Genomic DNA, 26,081 nt, shown 5'->3' with positions numbered 1-26,081 from the left:
TCTCCGCTCTTCTCGAGACTCTCTCTCTCTACTAACTAATAGCTCTTCTACCTGGCCAGACTTAGTGACTGCTCAAACTTAACCACTGAAGAAGTGCTCCAGTCACTGCCATTTTTAATTTTTATTTAAACATATAATTGATAAGAAAATGTATCTCCTGTTTCACGAGCAAGGAGAGGAGAGGAGGGGAAGGAGCAAAAGAGGAGCAGGGAGCAGTGCGTAAGCAAATGAGCTGTGTTAGATGTGAATGAACAAAGGAAAAGTAACTAAGTGAAACTGATCCAGAGCCCAGCAGAGTCAAAGGGCTTGGGATCTAGGAAGAGTGAGTGAAGGGGAAGTAACAAGAGGGCCCAGAGTTCGCTCCTTGTATCTTGCGGGATCACTTTGCACACACACTTCTTGCTTGCTCTTCTCTGGTCTTCTCATTCCTCATTTCTTTGATTGCTCGCTCCTCACACCCTTCTGTAGTGTCAAGCACACTACAGAACTTTTAGTGGGCGGTAGCAGGGTCCATATGGCCACTGAGTGCGTGGCAGGCTGGTGTACTATAGATTCACACCCCAGCCTGCTGCGCACTAAGTCTCCGTATAGATAAACCCCAATAAATGTTCATCTCAGTGCTTGCACTGGCTCCCCACAGAATACAGAGTTCAGTTCAAGGTCTCTGCCCTGATATCCAAAGCCCTCTATGGACTGGACGTCGCTACCCAAGTGATAGCCTCTCCCTCCATGCCCTCTGCACCCCAACAGCTGCTACATTCCATTAGAACCATTAAACTGTTGACTAATGGGAGAAGCTTCAGAGTTCAGCAGGAGGCAGACAGTTCACAAACTCTGGAACTCACTCCAGGAACAGATAAAGAATGGCACAAACTAGCTGCCTTCAGAGCCAAAGGCGAAACTCATTTCATCACATTTCATCACAACCACCAACACAACACCCACAAACCAAGACAAGCAAAAAACCTATGAACTACTCAAGCTATATCTCCTACAGGCTGGAAAGGGAGAGAGAGATTGCTATTTCTAATTTTCAAGATTTAGGAGGCACTCAGATACTCTGGTGCTGGGAGGCATATGTATCTTGGGAGAGAGAGAATTTTTAAGAAGACAACTATAAGGTGAAAAATCATATATTTTAAAATAATACTTAGCTGTGTTAGAAATAACATCAAATTATTCAAACTGCATTTTCAAAATCTAATGTACTTTTAATGATGGATGCTCTTTGATTGCTTTTTATATTTGACTTAATTTGGAATCAGTTTCACTTTCAGGCACAGCACTATAATATCTACAAACACATGCAGAAAATGCTTAAATCTAAACAAAAATGGTCTTCAATTATTTCATTTTTAAGTTCATGAAAACATTACTCTGATGAGTAGGTTCTTTAACCTTTTTTTATTTAATACACACAAAACCTGCATCTGGAGTGCAAACTACAGCACCTCCCTGTCAAATGTCAATGAATTAAAAATATTCCACTTCTATAGCACCTACCATTAGAGGATTTCAAAGCTTGTTACAATTTTTATTTTATTTGTTAACAGATCCATTCTTTTATAACAGAAATCTTATAAAACTTGTTTTGCAACTTGAATAGAGATTAATATGTATATACACACAATTATCAATTGGCCTATAGAAGACTCTAAAGTTATATTGACAAGACCTGCTACCAGTCACTTTCTTAAACTTTCTGGTACTGATCACATATTGTGGTTGATGCTTTTCTATTCTTTATCTTCCTCTTCTGTCTCATCAGTTGATAGCGTCCGTTAAAGTCTTTCACTATCTCATGTTTAGGTCCGTAAGTTCTGTTTTTCTTACATTTAGAGGCATCACCTATTTAATAGTTGTCCTATCAAAACTCTACATAATATTAAGATTTTCTCATTTCCCCTAATCTATTTTCCTTATTTTAATATCTTAATTTTGAGTTTATTTTTGACTATTGTTGAAGAGATTTCTCCCTTCCTTAGTATTCCAAGAAAAGTTCTCAAACTATCAGTTTTGATAGCAGGCAATGATTGCCTTCTTCCAACAAACTCCAAAAATTTCCACCAGACTTCTAAGTAATTTTTTTTCCTTCTTCCCTGTAGAATCCTGACTTGATGAGGTAATGGCTTGCAGACTCTCTGTGTGATATGCACAATCATCTCCATTGCATAGGCTTAGGAAATTGAGAACGGAGAGGTTTGGGCTAGATCCTGCCCTGCATTTATGTGGCCATGCAATGTGGAGTGAGGAGTAAGAAGCCTCCCGCTCTGTATGACCATGTAAGGGCTGTACAGAATATAAGCCCCTGCACTCCAGGGACTGCAGGGCTGCTACCAAGATGCTCCCTAGGGGGTGCACAGTACCCCAAAAGGGGCAAGCAGAATTGGGGAGTAGGCAGAGCCATAGCTCCCTTTATCCTCCACAATCCAGCACGGGAAAATATGCAGCATTCTTTGAAAGGCTGTAGCAGTTTGTGGTCCCTACAGTGCACCACAGAGCTCTATAAGGCCTCCAGTTTTCTTCTGGGACAGCGCAGCTTGCACTGCCCCCAATGCAGTATTGTGCCAGTTTCTCAAACAGGTTCAAACTTACACAAGGTTCCTCAGGAAGTTTATGTCAAAGCCAGATCACAGAATCATAGAATATCAGGGTTGGAAGGGATCTCAGAAGGTCATCTAGTCCAACCCCCTGCTCAAAGCAGGACCAATCCCCGACTAAATCATCCCAGCCAGGGCTTTGTCAAGCCTGACCTTAAAAACTTCTAGGGAAGGAGATTCCACCACCTCCCTAGGTAATGCATTCCACTGTTTCACCACGCTCATAGTGAAAAAGTTTTTCCTAATATCCAACCTAAATCTCCCCCACTGCAACTTGAGACCATTACTCCTTGTTCTGTCATCTGCTACCACTGAGAACAGTCTAGAGCCATCCTCTTTGGAAGCCCCTTTCAGGTAGTTGAAAGCAGCTATTAAATCCCCCCTCATTCTTCTCTTCTGAAGACTAAACATCCCCAGTTCCCTCAACCTCTCCTCATAAGTCATGTGTTCCAGTCCCCTAATCATTTTTCTTGCCCTCCGCTGGACTCTTTCCAATTTTTCCACATCCTTCTTGTAGTGTGGGGCCCAAAACTGGACACAGTACTCCAGATGAGGCCTTACCAATGTCGAATAGAGGGGAACGATCACATCCCTCGATCTGCTGGCAATGCCCCTACTTATACATCCAAAAATGCCATTGGCCTTCTTGGCAACAAGGGCACACTGTTGACTCATATCCAGCTTCTCATCCACTATAACCCTAGGTCCTTTTCTGCACAACTGCTGCCGAGCCATTCGGTCCCTAGTCTGTAGCGGTGCATGGGATTCTTCCGTCCTAAGTGCAGGACTCTGCACTTGTCCTTGTTGAACCTCATCAGATTTCTTTTGGCCCAATCCTCCAATTTGTCTAGGTCCCTCTGTATCCTATCCCTACCCTCCAGCATATCTACCGCTCCTCCCAGTTTAGTGTGATCTGCAAACTTGCTGAGGGTGTAATCCACACCATCCTCCAGATCATTTATGAAGATATTGAACAAAACCAGCCCCAGGACCGACCCCTGGGGCACTCCACTTGATACCAGCTGCCAACTAGACATGGAGCCATTGATCACTACGCGTTGAGCCCAACAATCTAGCCAGCTTTCTATCCACCTTATCGTCCATTCATCCAGCCCATACTTCTTTAACTTGCTGGCAAGAATACTGTGGGAGACCGTGTCAAAAGCTTTGCTAAAGTCAAGGAACAACACGTCCACTGCTTTCCCTTCATCCACAGAGCCAGTTATCTCGTTATAGAAGGCAATTAGATTAGTCAGGCATGACTTGCCCTTGGTGAATCCATGCTGACTGTTCCTGATCACTTTCCTCTCCTCTAAGTGCTTCAGAATTGATTCCTTGAGGACCTGCTCCATGATTTTTCCAGATCTCCAGATGCCCAGTGCTGTAATTTCAGAACACTACTGAAAGTGTGTGAACATGCGTGTGTGCGTGTATTTATGTATATCAAGTTTACATGCAGTGTTGGAAACCCAAACACTGCAAACAGCACTGAGTTAGTGTCTCAGCCTGGGGAAGTGAAACCGATCATAATATTTGGCATTTATACAGCACTCTTCATCATCTTTGTTCTTTGCAAACAATAATTAAACAACTGAGTTTCACTCTCCAGTCAGAGTGAAATGAAAAAACAAACAACACAAAGGCAAAAGTAAAGAAGATGTTTCAAAATCTTTCAGTCTTAATAACCTCAGATATCATCAGGAACAGGTTAAAGAAATTGTTCTGTTTCATTTTTATTTTGCCAGTGGTCATTTAAATAAGAAAGTATGACTGGAAAAGAAAGAGAATCAAAATTATTGTACAATCTATAAAACAATGGTTGTTGATGAAAATAGGAATACCTGGTACAGGAAAGGAAACTCAGAACCTTTAAAATAGCTAGCTACAAATAGCATTTTATATTAAATAATCCGCTAACTAAACACAGTCTTCAAAAGACAATGGCTCAGATCCCTTGATGCGGGGCAGCCACTTTGAGAACTTCTGGTCCTATAACTAAACGAATATGAACTGAAAACTGGCACAATTGGCCCTGGAAGGATTACGCCAGGACAAGGGTGATACTTGGGTGGCACACAGCCAATGCAGAGGCTCCAATACAATCTCCCTCTCTGTTGCTGGCATAGCAGTGAAAGGGGATGATGTTGTGGAAAGTGGGCATGGCTGAGCAGCCTCAGTGATATGCTTATCCTTGGTCACGTTTTCAGATCTCTTTAGCAGTTACTGCCTGAAATACGTTAGGACCCCTCAGTCCTCATTCTCAAAGGAAACCTGCACAACACCTTCAAAAGACGAGCCTGGAAACTTACGTTCATAACTCTGCTAGATACTAAAAACCGTGGACTTAACATGACACCGGCTTCATGGCTCATTACAACAATTAGTAACATACCCCACTGTCTGCTAACCCTTAATTGCCCACTTCATTTTAAAAGGTCTCCTAAAGCATGAGTGAACCCCTTATGCGTAATAATCAGTTCCAACTTGCTCTGTGAAGCTCAAAAGTTTGTGTCTCTCACCAATAGAAGCTGGTCCAATAAAAGATATTACCACCTACCTTGTCTCTCTGAAATAAGTTGGAACAGCCCCTAAAGTGCACAGAGCAGCCCAATGATCAGGGGAAGGTGAAAGTGATCTTTAAACCATTGTCATACTCACTCACACACACGACCTGCACTTTGCATTTGAGCTGAACCCTAGAATCTAGCCCAATGACTCTCCAAAGAGCAATACTTTCCAGAGAGTTAATGATTTCCTTAAAAATCCCATAACTCCGCACAAGAGCAGAAGCCCCAATCTGGCTCCCATCTTTGTGTGGTTTCAGAAAGCAGCCCTTTGTGTTTACAGCCTCTAGCAAAAGTTTCCACTTTTTAATCGCACAAGAACTGCTTGGGTGCCTTTACCCATGGCTGTGAGAATCAAATCACTCTAAAAAACAGACTTTTTACAGCAGGGTTGGGGGCTCCTGGTGGACAGAAGGGATTAGAGAGCTGTGTTTTCGGAGAAGCAAGGTTTACAGTCTCTGTACCTGTCTCTATCACATGCCAATATACCGCACTCAGCAGCAAGCTTACAATCCTCAAAAAGGTATGGGTCAGTTTTCTTTCTTCTATCTTTGTTACTGCAGGGCATGAGCAGGAACAGAGTAAAACATCAATTCATTCCCACTATAAAATTTACAGACCAGCAATTCAGGAGAGCATGAGCATCTCATCTGTGAATTTAGGGATGTTTCCAGTGTGAAAGCTAATGTGACAAGATTGCTTAGAGCCCAAATAGGCTGAGAAAGCTTCTCCAATGAAATGCTGCCCACGCACTTCAATTAAACCTTGCAAAGGCTCTAGTATTATCCCACTGCTACCATATTCAGAGCTGGCACTAACAATTACAACAAGGTGCATAAGACTTTTATTATATAGACAAATGTCCATTAGTGGCTAAGATGAGGCCTGCTGTCACACATCACTTATGACAGACCAATTTAGCTGCTGGTTCTCCTGTGGTGGATTTATTTAAGACAAACACCAGGACAGTGACTCTGCAGGAGATGATCCCACCTTTGCCTAGTTCTTACAGAAGAAGTATAAGACAGTTTTATTTTGAACTGAAAGCAGTCAAAGAATCTACAGGAGCCACAGCTGGGAGTTACCTAGGCCAGGAACCCTCATTCAATAAGGCTGTGTGCTCTTGCATCCTATTTTGGACCTAATGATGAAGAATGTAGCATAAGTTTCACACGGCTGCCCTGTCTCAAAAGCTGTCTAGAAAAAGCATATCCTCCCTGAGGATGCTGCTGGCTATGTCTCCCACCCTCTCCATAAGAGCTTGGTGCTGGTGATGTCCATAGCTAGAGGGAGATTGGCTGTATTTACAGTAGTGTGCCTCAAAACCCTGAGCTGTTACTCCGGGATTCTTTTGGATGAAGGGTTTGCAAGACAGTGTTGCAACCTTTGGCATCCAAAACTACAAGGCCTCATGGCCAAAAGTCAGGTAAAGCTATGGAGAGTGGTCTCCACCAGGACTGAGTCTCTTCTACAACAGAAATGTCAGCAGCTAAGAGAGCTAGTCCACATCGACTTAAAGGTGGCCCAGCATTGGGTATGGGTGTCATTTAAGGTGGGTGAGATGGTGGCAAGGCCCCTTCCTCAGGGGTCAGTGACCAAAAATCCAGCTCAAGGACCTATCTTACACCCTAGAGAAGTTGTTTGAAAAGCAGGTGGAGGTCTTGATATAGAAGGCAAAAAACACACTGGGAGCATATGCACTCCCCATTGGATGACTGCCTGATTGAGGAATTCACTCTGAAGTCTGTCAAAAAATAAATCAGTGTCACCACTAGGGAACTGGAATCACTAAGGTTCATGATAAACTACTGAAATTCCCAGCTTGTCCCCACTGGAGTACACGCATGGCTCAAACAAAAGATGTCCTGCCCTAGGAGAGGTTCGAGGGACTCACTAGTTTGGCAAAAAGGATATATATAAGGCAGCAAGTGACTGCTTGGGTAAACCATGGATGTCTTAATAGTACTCCATGACATGTCTCCAGTCTAATTCACTGGACCCTACGACTGCAGTAGAAGTGAGGATCACAGGGACTCTCACATTGCCTCTAGGTAATGGATGACTTCCAAGCCTTGCTCACCTAATGGCAGTTCAGAGGCAACCAGGAATGGACTTCCAAACATTCCCCATCCAAGCTGTGGTGACCACAAATGGTTCCACATAGAGGGACTCCACACTGATGGCATTCAGGGCTTGTCTACATAAACACTTAGTTCATGGCAAGCTGGGGTGTGAATCGACCCCCACTACCGTGCCACACACTAACTGTCCGTGTGGACCCTGCTGCCATGCATTAGCACTTTGTTAGTGCACTTTGATCTAGCCTGCTTTGAAACGGGATTAGATCAAATCACATGAACAAACTGTTAATGCACAGCAGTAGGGTTCACAGGGGCAGTAAATGTATGGCAGGCGAGTGCAGGGTAGAATCACACCCCAGCTTGCCACAAACTAAGTGTTCATGTAGACAAGCCCTCAGTCTCTTAAAAGTTCTCATGAGAAGGATGGTCCTGTACACACTAAGGACCTTCACAGATCAGGTATCCCAAGAAAGGCTCCTAGTTTAAACAGACCATCACTGGTCATTCAGAGTCCGTGGCAAACTGAAAATGATAACGTTTTTATTTTATATGGCACCTGCTGGCATCTACAGTAGGACATAATAAGTTTTAATAAAACAGCATTGCTCAAGCAATTCCCAAGACAGCAAGGGGAAAATAATAACCCTTAACACAGAATAAACAAACTATCCACAAGTGAAAAAAGGAACCACTCAGCCACAAACTAAACAGAAAACTAAAATGTCTTGAGTTTAAATCAGAAGGATGTTATAGATCAGGGTTTCTCAAATTTCATTGCACTGCAACCCCCTTCTGACAACAAAAATTACGACAAGACTCTAGGAGGGGGACCCAAAGCCTGAGCCTGCCCGAGTCCCGCTGTCCTGGGTGGGGAGGCTGGGACCAAAGCCCAAGCCCCTTTGCCCCTGACGGGGGGCCAAAACTGAAGCCCAGGGCTTCAACCCCAGACAGGGGACCTGCAGCCTGAGCTCTGCCACCCATGGCTGAAGCCCTCACGCTTCAGCTTCGGCCCTGGGCCCCAGCAAGTCTTAAGCCAGCCCCGGGGCCCGCATTAAAATGGGGTTGCGACCCACTTTGGAGTCCCAACCCACAGTTTGAGAACACCTACTATAGATTAGCTTCTACCTTTATGGAGGATGAGAGCATTTCAGCCACTTACTCAACAGTGAGGATCCTTCTTCCAATCCTGTCAAATCTTGGGAGTCAGGAGCTCCAACCATGACAAGAACGCATATTGGTGATTTCTCTCTCCTCATCAATATATTGTTTCCTATGTTTTTCACTTTGAAAATAAAAAGTTGAAGATTTCACCCTGCAACTTGATATAAAAGGAAAAAGCAAGTCCCAGCTTTCATGACCAGGATGGCTTCTCCTGGTTTGTATGGGGTTTAATAGAGGGAGTGGCAGCTGTTGATTGTGTGGGGTTACAGAGAACTACAGCACTTCTGGAGATGGATGAATGAAAATAGTAAACAAAACTGATTCTGGAGAGAACAGGACCTGAGAGTAAGGCAATCCTTGCATGTTTTAACACTGGAATAATACACTTCCAGGAGTAAGGCAAACAAACAAAAACAAACATAGTCTCTGTTCTCTTTTCAAAACCATAAGTGACCATAGATGGGCAAAGCAATTCGATTCAATCTGAGCCTTGTGCAACAATTGCACCAAGCTTAAATTTCCAACCTTTCCAGAGTTTCAGAAAGTCCTGTTAAATAGACCAAATTCTGTGCTGATTTATACACTCCAGACAAACCCATTGAAACAAATGACTGAAAAATACATTTAAAAAAAAGTTTTTACAAATCACTGTCTCTGTTTAAGAGAATGTTGCTGATGTGTATTTTACCAAGGAATGCTACCGCAATTTCTTCTTCTTGACTGGGGCCCTGTTTGATGCAAAGTTGGACTGAACTGACTTGCTTTGCCATTGGAAGGAATTCAGACAGTTTGAATTTACCTTAGGATCATGTTTTGGTTACAATATTTGAATAAGTTAACCAAAAATGTAATATAAATATTAAAGAACATATATGACAAGAATTGGGAAAATTTCCAGTTTTTTTAATGTTGACACTGGTACTTCCAGTCCTAGATTATATTACATTCTTCCAGTCCTCAAATTTTCAAAGTGGTGGGTGGTTTTCTTTTTGATTGTAAATTATTCTTTTCAAATTATATTTAAGACACTTAAAAACGGTTCAAAGAATTTTGTTCAAAATGCTGGTAACATGAAGTAACATGTATAGACAAACATCAAAAGTAACCACAGACACAGAATAATGGAGATCAACTGACAATTCAGTCATTATTACAAGATATTAAAAAGACCTTCCAACATTAAAAACTAGCAATGTACATGGAAATACAGATCCTAAAAGAGAGTTAACATGCAAGCAAATTTAAGCACATTGGTAACTCTGAATTAGTTACTTGCGTTGAAAAGTTATCAAGACACATCATTAACGGTGGACCATTACTTGTTTAATCAGAGATGCACCAGCAGGGGAGTTGTGAACAGGGTATTTGTAATTCACCTGAAGGACAGCTGGCAGATCACGTACCCAATGGAACTGCATGACCCAGCAAGGACGTTTCCAGTGAAAAGGGTCAGGATATAAGGAGGAGAAAAAAAGGCCTCTGGCCACCTCTCCTCTCCCATTTCTACTCATTGCAGCAAGATCACTGGAAAGACAATAGGCGCATCATTGGACTGGGGGGAGTGGCCCTAACTCGAAGACTTTCCAGTTAGTATGGACTGCTGAAAGTTTGGGGCGAGAGAAACCATTTTGCTTTCAAATCTCATTTAGCTTGATAAAGGTTAGGAATGAGATTGTGATTTTATCTCTTTATATCTTTTGTAACCAATTCTGACCTTTATATCTTCCACTTGTAAATAATTTAAATTTGATCTTTCTCTAGTTAGTAAACTTGTTTCACAGTTTTACCTAATCCAGTGTGTATTTGGATTGAAGTGCTTGGGGACTCCACTTGAGACAACAAGGCTGGGGCATATAAACATTACCCTTTGTTGCAATGTCAGACTAATATGAACTTATACTGCACAGGAGTCTACTGAACAGTATAAGATGCACATTCCTGAGGTGCAAGACTGGGGAATTTGCAGGTGTTTCCCTGTATGTAGTTCATGAGTAGCTGGGAGAGCATTCATGTAACTTTGCTAGGAGTGACTTTCCATGCTAATGGCCATGTGTGAGCAGAGCTTGGAGAGACTGCTTGGAGAGACCACTAGCAAAGCAGTGTAAAAGGTACCCTGGGCTGGAGAGTTAAAGGGACACAGCGGTTCAACAGTCCAGACTGTACCCTAGGGGATGTCACACTCTCCCTCTCCCCACTCTTGCGCACAGTGGCGGGTATTGGCCAAGCAGCTCCAGCTCTGCCCCACCACAGCCAGAGTTGCAATCTGAACAGGAAAGGGAAGCAAGTGGGGTCACATTATCTCTTACTCTCATGTGCAGTCAAATAAGTCCCGAGACAATCTAGTTCTAAGCAACAGAAGAAGGACAGAAAGCAAACAAGAGAGGCTCACCCAACAAATACATACCCACTGCAAGTTGAGTAAAGAATAAATAGCTGTGCCCAATAGTCAAAAATCAGTGATCCAAGGTAAACGACAAAGGATTTTTCCCCATCTATGCTGGAAAATATATTTTGCGCATAAGAATGATGTCTCACTTCATCTTCTCTAAGGCATGCCACATGTAGTATATTTCTGGAATCGTGCACAAGGAGAAGGACCAAATCCTGCCTGCTTTACACACACAGGTAACCACAGTGATTACAACAGGACTACTTGGGTGGGTTATGGGCTATCCGTTTGGATGCACCTAGGATTACAACTCCTTAACGTGGGGCACTGTTAGCCAAGAAATAATAGTAACGGATGTATTTTATTTTGTTCTAATGCTACTAACTCATAATGGGCTAGATCCTGCAAGAAAATGAACATTCACAACTCCCATACAGTCAATGAGCGACAAGGGCACTCATCTGTTCACATAAAGTATTCAGATCCTGCTATCATGCTCCAAGTTCTCAAGTGAGGATGAGATCAAAGTCTATATCCAACACCACAGTCATTCCTTTATGTCTCCAACAACTGTGACATCTTACACCAGATAGTTTTATTCTAGCTGGCAACCAATATATACTCTGAGGAATTCTGTAGTGCCTGTGTTTTAAGTTAGCCTCTCTCCAGGCACACGAGGAGATCGTAGTATGTAACTCCATTTCTTTTCTTCACTCATGTGAAGTTCCTGTTCACTGATTACTCAGCTGACTCTGCACTCTGTGATCTAAAGTTTAAGTTACATTGATTTGTGCTTTCTGCATTAAAAACACCACAAAATATTTAAATTTCTCATGATGAAGTTAAGTATAGAACACATTACATATGAATTGTAAGTAGCTTTGGAAAGAAGAGAGAACAAAGGTGAGATCACAAAAAGCAGAGCCACATTATTCAGCAAATCCTGGACTAAATTCAGCCCTGGTGTAAGGCCATTTGAAGTAAAAATTACACCAGAGATTAATTTGACTCTTTTTATTATAAGTTCTCATGAAAATTAGGTAAACAATATGAATCGTGCAGTGGAGTAAAGTTCAACAAGAGTCCATTTTGAAACAAGACACTTTAGGCTTAATCTTGCATATCTTGCCTCCTCAACACTCCAAGATGAAGGCAAGGAATACAGGGGTATGGCCTCTGTTTGAATTATCCCTAATGTCTGTAAAAAAGACCAGTGAATGATTCTGCTCCCTCTCTCTCATGGATTATGCCAGTGGAGAATGAGAAGTAGTACAATTGAATCCTTCCAAGTTAGTACTGGAATATTCTCAATCTGTTTTTTTATGGATTACTAATGAAAAAACACAGGCAAAGATATTAAAAAGTGACAAGTGATTTTGGATGCCTAACTTGACACCTTAAAAGGAGGCTGGTTTTCAGAAAATGCCAAATACACACACCCAATCTCAGGCCCATTTAAGGTTTCTCAAATTGGGTATCCAAAATCAACAGTCTCTTCTAAAAATTAGGGCCAGAGTGTGGAGGGGACACAGCTTCAGGCAATGTTAAAAACAGTGAATTTTTTTTTAGCAAGTATGTGATTAGAACACATGTTATAATGTACTGGGGGGTTGCTTTAACTTCTTGTTTTTATATTTCATTTCTGTGCATTGCCACACTTCCTAGTTGAATCTGGGTGCTACCACAGAGAAAGAGTGCTTTGTTTTTCCACCTCAAACAGAAGCAAGAAATACTAAAAATCTCACCAGAAAATATATTTTTGTGAGATTTACAGCCCAATTTTGTAGACAAGAGGTTCAGATAAGCATCCACACTTAGGACTATTTATCTGAAACAAGCCTCTAAACCTTTTAAGTAGGGCTGTCAATTAATTGCAGTTAACTCACACGATAAACTCAAAAAAATTAATCATGATTAAAAAAATTAATCACAATTCATTGCAGTTTTAATTGCACTATTAAACAATAGAATACCAATTGAAATGTATTAAATATTTTGGATATTTTTTTACATTTTCATATATATTGATTCTGTGTTGTAATTGAAATCAATGTGTATATTATTTTTATTACAAATATTTGCACTGTAAAATTGATAAACAAAAGAAATAGTATTTTTCAGTTCCCCTCATACAAGTACTGTAGTGCAATCTTTCTCGTGAAAGTGCAATTTACAAATGTAGATTTTTTTTGTGTTACATAACTGCCCTCAAAAAACAAAACAATGTAAAACTTCAGAGCCTAGAAGTCCACTCAGTCCTACTTGTTCAGCCAATTGCTAAGACAAAAAAGTTTGTTTACATTTACAGGCGATAATGCTGCCCTCTTCTTATTTACAATGTCACCAGAAAGTGAGAACAGGCATTTGCATGGCACTTTTGTAGCCAGCATTGCAAGGTATTTACGTGCCAGATATGCTAAACATTCATATGCCCCTTCATGCTTCAGCCACTATTCCAGAGGACATGCTTCCATGCTGATAATGCTCATTAAAACAATGCATTAATTAAATTTGTGACTGAACTCCTTGCGGGAGAATTGTATGCCCCCTGCTCTGTTTTATCCGCATTCTGCCATATATTTCATGTTATAGCAGTCTCGGATGATGACCCAGCACATGTTCATTTTAAGAACACTTTCCCTGCAGATTTGACAAAACGCAAAGAAGGTACCAATGTGAGATTTCTAAAGATAGCGATAGCACTCGACCCAAGGTTAAAGAATCAGAAGTGCCTTCCAAAATCTGAGAGGGAGGAGGTGTAGAGCATGCTTTCAGAAGTCTTAAAAGAGCAACATTCTGATGCAGAAACTACAAAACCTGAACCACCGAAAAAGAAAATCAACCTTCTGCTGGTGGCATCTAACTCAGATAATGAAAATGAACATGCGTCCATCCGCACTGCTTTGGATCGTTATTGAGCAGAACCCATCATTAGCATGGACACATGTCCCCTGGAATGGTGGCTGAAGCATGAAGGGACATATGAATCTAGCGCATCTGGCATGTAAATATCTTGTGACACTGGCTGCAACAGTGCCATGAGAACACCTGTTCTCACTTTCAGGTGACATTGTAAACAAGAAGCCGGGCAGCATTATCTCCTGCAAATATAAACAAACTTGTTTGTCTGAGTGACTGGCTGAACAAGAAGTAGGACTGAGTGGATTTGCAGACTCTAAAATTTTACATTGTTTTATTTTTGAATCCAGTTTTTTTGTACATAATTCTACATTTGTAAGTTCACCTTTCATGATAAAGAGATTGCACTACAGTATTGTATTAGGTGAATTGAAAAATACTATTTCTTTTGTTTTTTTGCAGTGCAAACATTTGTAATCTAAATATAAAGTGAGCATGGTACACTTTGTATTCTGTGTTGTAATTGAAATCAATATATTTGAAAATGTAGAAAACATCCCAAAATATTTAAATAAATGGTATTCTATTATTGTTTAACTGTATGATTGTTATTAATTTTGTAATCATGCAATTAATCACAATTAATTTTTTAATCACTTGACAACTCTACTTTTAAGTTTATCCTGTCTATAAATAACCAATAATTAATATCTAAACTTGGGATTGGGCTAGATTTTTGGCTAGGTTCTGACTTGCAAAGAAGTAATGGTCTGCCTTGAATCCCTACCTGGGCTATCTGGACCTTGGGCTAAATCACAAAGGAGTAGATCTTACTTCCACCCTGGGGGAGGTGGGCAGAGAGGGAAAAGAAAGAGGTAGGGAGTGGGTGGAGACTTGGTCCCATCTACCCTACTCACTGAACAGTGTCTGTGCCAGTGCAAGGGATAACATTTACTGCTAGAATAGGCCAATATTAAAGTGCTATACCATCATCCTCCTACCCTGCCAAAGCAAGGAGGAAGCAGGGGACAAATATCGCCTTAGAGATGTGCCTCTAAGTATCTCCTAGGGCTACTTATGCAGCTTATGTCTCACAGCTTGCTCAGGGCTATGCCTAAAGTCTGAATCTAGCCCTTGTAGTCTAAAGTAGCTTTGACAGAGACTCTTAAACCAGTTCTGGTATTACAAATAACCACTGCAGGTTTTGTCATAGCATTATGCAGCAGGAGGGACGCAGGCTATAAATCTGAATGTATATTAGCTATAGCCTGACTTGACTTTTAAAATCTCAGTCTCCACTGCCCCAAAATGAGGTGGTCTCCATGCCTGTGATTATTGGGTGGCCGTGGCGTTGGATACAAAATGCCCCCCTGTTCCTTATTCTGGTAATATCAGAATGCAATTTGCTGGACAGATTCTATAATCCACAGATGAAGGCAGTTATAGGTCTTGAGTTTATCCTGCGTTAACAAGCCCTAATAGTCTAGTTCAGCTCAGACATAACAAAAGGAAATGGCTTTAAATTATCCTTCCCCCGAGACATGATTTCATAAGAGAACAAACTCTATATGTGCACAGACAGATTTCTAACGTAAACATGTGGTGGAAGCTAAAAGCTGCAGTCAGGTTGAGAGCATGGATATGCCAATGGCAGAGAGGGGGATACAATTTCAAAGTCATTGGTTTCTTTCCAATTCACAGCATATATTCTTTTTTGCTGACTACACGTTGAACTCTGAGGAATATATACATCTTTTTATAGTTACTTTTTAACTAGGACATTAATGGTCTCTATTTCATTTTCCTATACACAAGCATGGCTGGGATACAAAATCTACAAAGATTGTGTGTTAATCACAAGCAGTAGCACACTCATTTGTGACATCTGACTGTCAACAAAGTTAGTTATCCTCCAGGTTTTCAGAGGAGATGGTGTGTTTTGCCTTGTTATTTAGATACTAAATCTGTCAACTTCTCATTCTGGCAAGAAGAAAAAAATGCTAATTTTGGCAAGAAAAAAATATACATGCCCCAGCCCAAAAATCTGAAAGGAGTTTTAGCATTTTGTTTTTCAGGATTAACATTCAGAACAAATAAACAAACCCACGACTAATTTTATTTAATGTGTGCCACCAGACATGTTTAAGACACCAATTCTGCTGAGAGAAAACCACTGCCAGCATGAGCTAAGCTTTACAGTTACTGGATATTTATTTCATAAACCCAAACTTTATTATCGCAGAGTGCTACACTGTCTTGTGCATCCATAATGAAACTATCTTGCAGCCATTACTATCTTAGGGTGTAATCTTATCAGCTTTCACAAATTTAAGCAATACCAGGCCATGGTTAGTACTGAGATGGATATTTTTAAGAGGAATCCAGTGTTGCCGCACATGGCGCTAATGCTTGGTTATTCCAAATCTAATGTTTAGAATACTGTGTGTCAGTCACTTTTCTGGGTTTGACCTTTCAACCCCAAGCCATTTACCTGTAAGCGTGTGCATAAGTGACTTGCTGAATCAGGACCTAAACAAGTAGTTTTAAAGTTAGCCATTTGAATATAATGTGGGACTTATTGTGATCAGAAGGGTTGAGTCTGTGAAACAAACTGATACTGAACTAAAGCATTTTGCATTACCTCAGGAGTACATTTTCAAAACTGGCTGTCTAAACTGAAATAAGCGGCTCTTCAAAAAGTGCTAGACACCACCAGCTCCCACAGACTGAGCAGGAAAAAAAAGTTTATGAAACTAGGTACAAGCCAGGGCTCTAAGAATTGCAATAAAATATTGGGGAGAAACACTGTAAAATATGGGGTACAGGGTCACAGGATAAAAGGAAGAAAGGATAAATGTGTAGGCTTAATTGCAATGAATATTATCTATCATTGAGAACTGTTGGATTAGAATATGGATGTGGTGGAAAACCTATTACTAGAGATATTTAATATCTGACTAGACAAAGCACAGGACAATAGGTATGAAGGGATCAATTTTACATTGGGCAAAGGAATGCACCAGATGATCTTTTCCACCTCTCTCTCTTCTATGATCCCCGCCACAATCTTTCACAGATTATGCCACAGGTGCAGGAAATTGGATGAGCTCCATGCAGGAGTTCATGAAAGCTCTCCTCTCTCTCTCAAAAAAAGAAAACTTTTAGGACATGTGGTCTTTACTCATGCCAGTCTTTTGAGACACTAAAATACATTCTGGGGGAATATACTGCAGTGATATTCAGTGAATCCTTCGCGACGTACATGGAAGGGAAAGGGTATTGTAATTTGTGGACATTTATTTTTAGGAGATGTCTAATCTTCAAAAGAAATAAGGAATTAGTATTAGATTTCTAAATAATAAAACATGATACAGATAATTTGATAGCCACTTTAATAGGACAAAACCAAGGGAACCAATTTTTACCTTTAAAATTTCATGAATGTTTGTTCCTGTAAAGGGACAATTGTAATTGCTCACATTGCTTTGATGGGACAAATGTGGGCTTCAATGCAAAGACAGGTACACTCAGAGGTATTTCTATAGTGACAATAAGTTACAGTTTGCTACTGGCTTTTGTTCTGTATCAGTATGAGCAAGATATTGTGAGATCAGTGGGATAGGAATGAGGGGAGGTAAGGGAGATATGAAGTTAACAAGACTTCTGAAATGTTAACATTAATATGCTGTTGGGTAACTTGATATTTTAATGTCAGTGTTCCATGAACTGCAGATGTGAATCAGATGAGATGGTTGGACTCTAGTTAAAGGCTCAGCAAACTGTACCAACGTGTAATGACAATTTGACTAATGCTCAAGTTTCCATGCTCCTAATTTTCAGGCACTTTAACACACATTCACCCTTATCCACAGCTAGAATGTCTCCATCCCCATGTTATCCCGGAAGTCCCACTCTGCATATATGTAGGATTCCTGTTATATCCTCTTCAGAATTTGTAAGTTTTGTGACCTCAAAAGTAGCAATTTTTGATCCCAAACTCTTTATTATGAACATTTGACCTGATTCTAATTTGCAGTCTCCAAAAGGTAAATATTCTCCCTTGTGGGTGAAAAGGCGCTTAGAAATCAAAACAGGGCTCAAGAAAAAGAGACTAGGGCTTGATCCCTCACTTCCTTGAGTTATCCTGAAATGACACCTCTGTTGAATCCAGACTTTTACTATAAAAAAAATAGGCTTTTATCAACAACCTTAATTAAAAAGCTAACAGTAAATCCACCCACACAGGTACCTAATCTGTTATATATGAGGTCTGGTATGTGCCTATGCAGAATGCATTTATGGAGAATGAAAGTCACAGCTGTTACAGACATTCATCTCTGAGAGAAAAAAAGTTCTTTTGAGAGGAAACCGTGGCATAGAATTTGATACTCTTGTCTTTTGAAGAAACTAACTTAGTAGGGGAAAGTATGGAAACAAAGTTAAAACTGAGCACTAGGTTTCTAGATCAACACAAGAAGCTAAGCAAAGACCTTTGCCAACGCTATCTGGGAGGTCATTTGAATGTTATAAAATGAATCCCTTTAAAAAGTTTTCACGTGATTTCACAGTAGGGGAAAGGTCCTACATTAACAACCCTGGAGACAAAACTCCCTCTAACCCACAGAACAGGTACAGAATGGGTAGCACCAGTGAAAGCTTTCCCCTCACAATTGTTGTGGAAAGAGCACCTCAAGAGGTGACGAGGACAGTTGAGTTTTCTGAGGGTTTGATATGCCACTGGAAGGCACTGTATCAGGGAGGAGGAAAACTGGCTATTCCTCTTCAACCACAAGTTATTGGGCTTTGTGCAGGAAATATTGGGTGAAATTCTATGGCCCGTTATAGGAGGTCAAGACTAGATGATCACAGTAGTCTGTTCTGGCCTTGGAATGTATGAATCAATGAAAATCAGAATTTCAGGACTAGTCCTTAACTCTTTAGTAGGCTGAACTTAAACCTATGATCTTATCTCCCTGGAACTTTGGGGAAGTATGGATACAGATGTGAGCTTCCCCATGTATGTCCCCTTATTACTGCATATTTTATCTGCACATCATATATGCCTGCCTGCTCTCATGTATATAGAAGAAAGTCATCAAACTGAAGAGCATCCATTCGGGGAGGGTTAACAAAGATGTTTGCATGCTAGGCAGAAATGGCCTAAGAAAGGCTAAAAGAGTTAATTATTATTATTTCTGTTGCACTATAGGTGTTTGGATCCACATTTTGGTTGAAGGCTGGCTCTAGTTTTGAACATACAGTACAAATATAAAGAATATTTTGAGAGGACAAAAAGGAAGATGAAAAAGATGAACATGAAAAAGATCACATTTTCCAAAGTCCCATGTTGTACCTCTCCAGTCCATACAAAATTTCACTAAATGCTAAAATCATTTTTATTCCTCATCATTTTAACCATGTCGCCCCTTCCTCTGTTGAAACCGTCCACTAGTTTCCCCTCCATTACTGCATCAAATTCAAGCTTCTTAGCAGCATCTTTAAAGTCCAACATAACTCCACTTCTCCCAGCTAATCTTTTATCATTTCATCTAATTCCATCCACCTCTGCTGCACAAATGTCAACTTCACCTGCCATTTAGTAACTTCTCAAATAAATATCTCCTGTGCCTTCTTCCATGCCGTCCCCTAGGTAAAGTACACCCTTCCTGAACTCATCCCTACACTCTCAGCATTTGAGTCTTTCTTAAAGACTCACTTTTGCAGTTGCAAGGAGGAATTTAGCTGACTTATATTGAGAAGCTCAGCCTCTCTCAAAGAGTGTAATGTGCCTTCCCAGGCTAGACAAGGAGGGAAGGATATGACTGGTTTCATTTTCCTGAATGGGGCTTCAGCTTTCAGAGGTTTGGGAAGCCATAATCTAACCTAAGAGACAGCCAAGCACCATCTTCATCTCTCTACTTATACTTCATATTCTTTACCCCAACCTAGTGGCATACTGTGATATTTTTAGTAAGGCATGCAGTTATAAATGTGAATGCCTTAGGTGGTCCAAAATGGCGTCCTCCACACAATGTGATCTCGCATGCACTGTATGTGTGAGATTATGCTGTGTGGAGCATGCCATTTTGTTCTACAATGCATGTTTGGGAGCTGGACAGAATCATATTGAAGGTCGTATCTGACCTGTGGGCCACCAGTTAGACCATGTTTTTTTTATTTCTGGGGCATGCACAGATGGCATGCCACTACCCTAACATCTGTTTGTCTGACTTTGGATTGTAAACTCCTTGCAGGCAGGGACTGTGACTTATTTCTATTTGGAAAATGCCTAGCACGTCTTGGACACTAGCAGAATCAAATAATGATGATAATCATGAGACTTGGATTTCCACAGACCCTGAATTAAAATAGCATCATTGTCACACTGGTAGCTGAAATACTTGAAACCATTCTCCCTGACATGAATAATCACAGAAACCCCACTATCTGCAATGGGACATACATCCACTTTTGCCAAGCTCATTAAGAAAAGATTATAAAGATGAGCAGGGAAAGCAGCAACCCAAGAGAAAAAAAGATCCATTATCCCATGAATTGGAACTCAGTCAAAAGGAAGTTGAAATCACCACTTCACTGTGAGAGGTTCTTTGGAGAGGCAGTTATTTTTACAGGAACTGAAAGTATCCAAGAGAGTTTTGACAGATGACAGGAAACCAAATCCAAAAATGAGATGCCAATTACAATGAAATACACACGAGAGCCACTGTTCACTGACTCTCCCTCCCTCCAGATGCAACAAGATCACGAAGCATGCCATTTGTGGGACAGATATATCTTCCCTCTGAAGGCAGCAGAGTCATAGGTGAAGGTCACTGCTAATCTGAATCCTATTTTCAAAGATAGCAGGTTTGGGCATATTGGGGAAGGAAACCACTAGTACCCAGGTTCCCCACTCTGTAGGTAGAATAATCCCTCTGTCTCCCTCCTCATTCATGAGCCTTACTTCCTCCTGTCGCATAAGACAGATCTTTCCTTCACTACAAGCCACTTCTGAGCAGAAGAAAACTCAGAACAACAGATGAATAGGAGATTTTTGTTCTGTTTTCTACTTCATCATTCAAATAATGTTTGAAATTTATTAACAGTAGCTTAGTGGAAAAGCTACTGTTTTAAGTTGCATCCGATGAAGTGAGCTGTAGCTCACGAAAACATATGCTCAAATAAATTTGTAAGTCTCTAAGGTGCTACAAGTACTCCTTTTCTTTTTGCGAATACAGACTAACACGGCTGCTACTCTGAAACCTGCTTTAATTTTGACTCAAAGTGGAAAAACACTAACACAGGAAGCTGTCCTTAGGCAAGTCATCAGGTATAAATAGCTCTGCTGCAGGAATCATAAAGACTGTGTTGTGCTACCACATAAAAGAGCAAACAAGGAGAAGCAGCCTCAGAATTTCTTCCCTCTTGCTCTCCGCACCCTCCCTTGGGCCTCATCTCCCTAATCCAAAATACATGAAATTCAGTCACTCCAAAAAGATATATCTGGAGGGTCTCTTGTTTTCTCTTCTTTGTTGTATGCTGGCTATATTCAGGGCTTCATTTGAAAGTTTCCATTTCCTGAGGATAATTGTTCCAAGAATCTTTATATCAGCAATGGAACACTACCCAACATCATGGGTACATTTTCAGAGTGGCAAGGGGTTTAAGACTGATTTCCATTGGCTTCAATGGGTGTGCTATGGCTCTTAGATAGTACTGTACTTCTATTATGTTAGGTACTGCACTGTAGGTTGATACATGTCTATTAGTGTGGTAAAAGAATAGACTAGAAATATCTCAGGCCCACCTACAGTTACACTTTCAAACTACTAGAACCAGCTCCTAAACAGAGATTTCTAGTGAGACATAAAATTTTTTGTACTGTGTACCTATACCAGAAATGTATGTTTACATCAACACTAGAGAATGTATATTCACAGGCCATTCCTGAGGCATAATTCCTAGAAAAGTTAGTCTAGTGTCAGTTTTAGTGGCTCAATGCAGAATTTAATTTTTCTATCGTGTTCACATACAGTGAGTGTATATGTGACAGTACAAAGTCTCCCTCACTTACCTGCCTCTTTGCCATGGCTCTGGCAACGAGTTTCAGGAACCACATGCCCCTGCTGTAGCAAGCTTTGTCCCTTCCCATAAAAATTATACCAAGTGGTTTGCATTTATTGGGCAAGCTGCCTCAGTTTCCCAATCTATAAAACTGAGATAGTATCTTATTCAGCCGCCTCTCAGAAGTGTCATCAGGATTTGTGTCTGTATCGTGCTTTGGACATGGAAAGCACTGGCCATCTCAACGGGGAGCCAAAACTGTGTAGTTACAGATAGTGAACAATCATCTTACCCCTAAAGGTGGCCCACAAGACTAGTGTTGATGCAGATTGCTGGGTCAATGGAAGGGGAAGTTTGCACTCTCATTGCCCATACTGGAATTCTCCTGTGGAAAAACAGGACTTCACTATCTTGGGGAATTAAGCTGCACCTCTCATCAGTACTAAATTCATATAGAGAAAATATATATTTGAACAAGCGACTAAGCATTGTAGTAGTTTAAAATGGAAAGGCCACCTCACCCTCACTAGAGTATTATTAATGCAAACAATAAGTTCATACTACATCAAGGATATACTTATCCCAATGACAGACCCCTCACAAGGATTATTTCTTTTAAAGAACTGACTGTGACAGTTTGGGAATAAGTCTATGCCAATTTATGAATTCGTTTTTCTTTTATTAATAGCATTTAGGATGGCAACTTTCAGTCTGGATTGTGGGAGCCAGTTCAGGGCCCAGGGCAACTGGATTGCAGACTTGCATATGCCAAGGGGGTAGGGGACAAACAGGGAGTCTGCACCCTGAGAGGCCAGAACTAAAGACTCTGTCTGGATTCTGCCCAAATACAGCAGGCTTGACAGCAGATGAGATCCAAAGGTTGGGTCCAATACAACAGACTGGGGATCATCCACCTGTGGAACACTGGCACTACGTTTGTTATACCTTAGCAGCCACCAGAACCCAACCAGAGCAGCAGCATGTGTGTAGCTAGGTCTTGAATGTTGTGTATACTAAGTAACCATGATTATTTTGACCCCACCGTGCCTGTGTGGTTCCTTCATATTATGTTTGTTGTGTAAAGAGCAAAGGACAACAATATTTTTCCTAAAACTACATTAAACTTTCTTTTTCATTATTTCCTTTCACAGCTGTTGATTGCCAAGGAGAGAGAGTGTGCATATGTGATTGTAACATCGTTCTCCCTTATCGTCGTTTTCCTGTCTCCTACATGATTAATTCAGACACATCACTGTCCAGTTCTTGTGACATCATCAGAAGTGACCGTAATTTCAGACACTAAATTGCTGTATCATTGAATAAGACAGGCAGGAGGATAGGCTGGGTGGATAAAAGAAAGCTGTTGTTTACACACACGTTCCTTGTTAGCCAGCAATTAGGAGAAAGAAAACATTAAAATTACAGGACAGTTTAATAGAGGCAAATATTTGGGACCTAATTTTCAGAACAGCAGGGCACCCACTACTCCATTTGAAGCCAATGGGAGCTATGTGTGATTGGCACTTTTGAAAATCAAGCCCTAGGTTTGAAAACATTTGCCAGTGTTTAGTTGTGTTTTTTCAAGCATCTGTTCTATGAATGCAGTAAAGAACAAACCAGACCTAAGACTAGACTTGAGTTACTCACAGTCTCTGAAGTAATACAGTCTTTTGGCTCAAAGGATTGGTAATGGGATACAGAGCCTTTCGCCTCTAGGTCACTAGATCAAATCCGATTCAAGTCAAGAGACTGGATGGTTCTGAGAGACAGTATATTTCACCTTTAGGTCACTGGTCTGAATCCAGTACAGATCAGTAGTAACCAAATGTTGTTACCATATGACAGCTGTTGAGTGCCCAATGCAAAATGAATTTGTGGCCTGACTGCAGTTCCTAATATTGCTGCATCACAACAAGCCTCCTTGATGATCATCTTAGAAGAAAGGCAGAAGATCGAATGGGCCTCTTACTATTGAAAGTGGAGTCTCCAGATCAAAGCAGAAACGTATTAGTGAGGCGGTGCAGGAAAGTCTGTATGGTTGCTGCCTGTGCTGTACCCTAAATCCGTTTTTAAAAGTACATTCCTTTTATAGTAAATATTTTCTTCACTGCAGATGTAAGTAGAAAGTAAAGACATTCACACCAATATTCTAACATAGCCAAAATAATATTTATCTATCACATATTAGGTGTTAGAAGAATGAGAATGTTGACTACCAGTGGGTTTTTATTTGTTTTACGCTGTGGTTGGATCCATTTAGTTACAGTACAGTCAGCACTGATATTTTATCTGGTTACAGTTACCTTTATAAGGAATGTCAACATTTGAGGGCAATGACTTATTGGTAGCTTTAATGTTACCCTGGGATTAATATCAGAGGAGAAAACTGAGATTTAAGAGGGAATCAGTACTGCAATAGAACTGGATACACTCTTTAGAGACACTGCAGGATACTTGTTAAGGCAAGCTTTGGGGATGTCCTAGGTCTATATATCTGCAATTAACCACTATCTGTTGCCAGATTTCATACCAAAAAAGCTAGTTTTTCCACTATACAAGCAACTGCTCATTTAAAGAGGGACTGAATTTTCTTGTCTGCTATGTCCAGGGTTTGGGAAGACAGTAGTACTCTTCCAAGTGCTGCCCACTTGAGCTACCAAAATGAGATGTGTTAATATATCTATAGTGACTTCAATTGGAGGAAAACACCAGGAAGAAAATAAAAACAAAAATGAGAAACTCTTTATTTACAAGCTCCATCAAACCCCAGAAGGAGGGGTAGAGTAGCAAAATCTCCCATCATCCAGGAGCCAGCGTCCTTAGCAGCCTGAGATGGATAAGGGTCAGTGTCCTGGCATTACCCTAGGACAGAGGGACTTCTGTCTTTCATAATGGTCTGTGACTAGTAGGGTTAGTTCTCAAGGTATTAGGAAGAAAGGAGAAATAAAATACATAGGAGGCGGTAGAGATCACAATGTAGGGCAAGAGAATGGAAGAGAGAGAAGCAGGTGAATGGAGAGAAGAAAAAGAGGAAGCAGACACTGAAAACAACTCTGAGAAAGAGGTCCCATGATCCATTACAGGAAATAAAATTAAAAAGTGGTGTAAAGGCAGGAAAGCAAAGAACATCTTTTTTTAAAAGATGCCAGATTACGTTTTCAAAATTCACTAGTTATCTTCGTTGCCCAACATGAGGGGCTTGATTACTAAAGGGCTCAGCACTTTTTGAAAGCCAGGCCCCTTTAAGACATCTCAAGTTAGTTATCCAAAAACAGAGGCACCCATAATCACTAGCCAGTTTTGAAAACTTAGGCTGCGAGTTGAACAGTTTTTGTGTCAGAAATTAATTAATTAATTTCCCTGGTAACTGTTATTGCACCTTTTTGATCTGAGCAACTAGTCAAAGGTAGGAGCCCCCGAGGGTGTTCCAGTTGGGAGTAGAAATTGATGATGAAATCAGGTATTTTCTTTGATGCAGTCTTGTTTACTTACGAGGAATGGAGGAAGTCCTCCTTTTCCAAATGCAGGAGGAACAAACAAAAACAAAACAAAACAAAAACACAGGGAATAGCTTGTTTATAGCCCCAAGTCTCTTTAGGCAGCACCAGGCCTAGAAGTCTCCTCTCTATCTTCTCCCAGGATCATACACCATGTTTGTTCAGGCTGTCCCTCTGTCTGTCTGTCTTGCTCCCACTTGTCCTCTCTCTCTCTCTCTCTCACACACACACACACAATAGTTCCATCAATCAAAGCCACAGCCCGTGCATTTTAAAACTCCTGGATTATGTGATTCAGCTTCTGCTCAGCTTTTCATGTATCTGTGGTTATGGGTGCTACTGCCATTGTTTCAGCCAACTAATTACAATGGCTTCTTTACATTTATTCTGAATGGAAGGCAGTAGTCATGTCTGATCCACAACAGTGTTTGACCCAACCCATAAAACTATTTTTGCAGGTTTCAATTAGCTCTATTCTCATCAAATATTGGCCTATGACTATATACTAATATATACTCAATAAATCCCTGTGAAATTCACTGAATAATATTTAGCTCATTTTCCCCTGCTATTCAACCAGCTGTAGTAATAAGTTACATTTTAAAAACATGCTATATAGAAAGTGGATCCACACCGCCACAATTAAACATGGTACACAATGAACACATACAACTATTTTATTCCTTTAACTTGCAGGGACTCTGGGGACTGTTAGGAAAGGTATTTCCAATGGCTAGTATGACATGAACCAGTAAGGGGTTCTGTTACCACCTGCCCTGTAACCTTGGGGTGCCTTCAGATCCCAGACACCAGTAGCCTGTCCACAAGCACAAAATCTCACCCTGTCTTCCATCAGCCTAGTGATC

At 40.7% G+C, this 26,081-nt stretch overlaps 1 protein-coding gene and 1 long non-coding RNA gene across 4 annotated transcripts in view; one reads left to right on the top strand and one right to left on the bottom strand.

The window, feature by feature from the left end:
* RAD51B (RAD51 paralog B) overlaps window positions 1-26,081 on the bottom strand; it is a 591,188-nt gene that overhangs the window by 250,993 nt on the left and 314,114 nt on the right. The window lies entirely within an intron of this gene.
* On the top strand, window positions 1,050-18,952 carry LOC141989148 (uncharacterized). The gene is made up of 3 exons (XR_012639917.1): window positions 1,050-1,121; window positions 10,957-11,031; window positions 18,864-18,952. It is a non-coding gene; the product is annotated as an uncharacterized LOC141989148 (long non-coding RNA).

This window comes from Natator depressus, chromosome 6 (assembly GCF_965152275.1).
Source record: "Natator depressus isolate rNatDep1 chromosome 6, rNatDep2.hap1, whole genome shotgun sequence".
Taxonomy (NCBI): domain Eukaryota; kingdom Metazoa; phylum Chordata; order Testudines; family Cheloniidae; genus Natator; species Natator depressus.
This window is presented reverse-complemented; position numbering and strand designations above follow the sequence as displayed.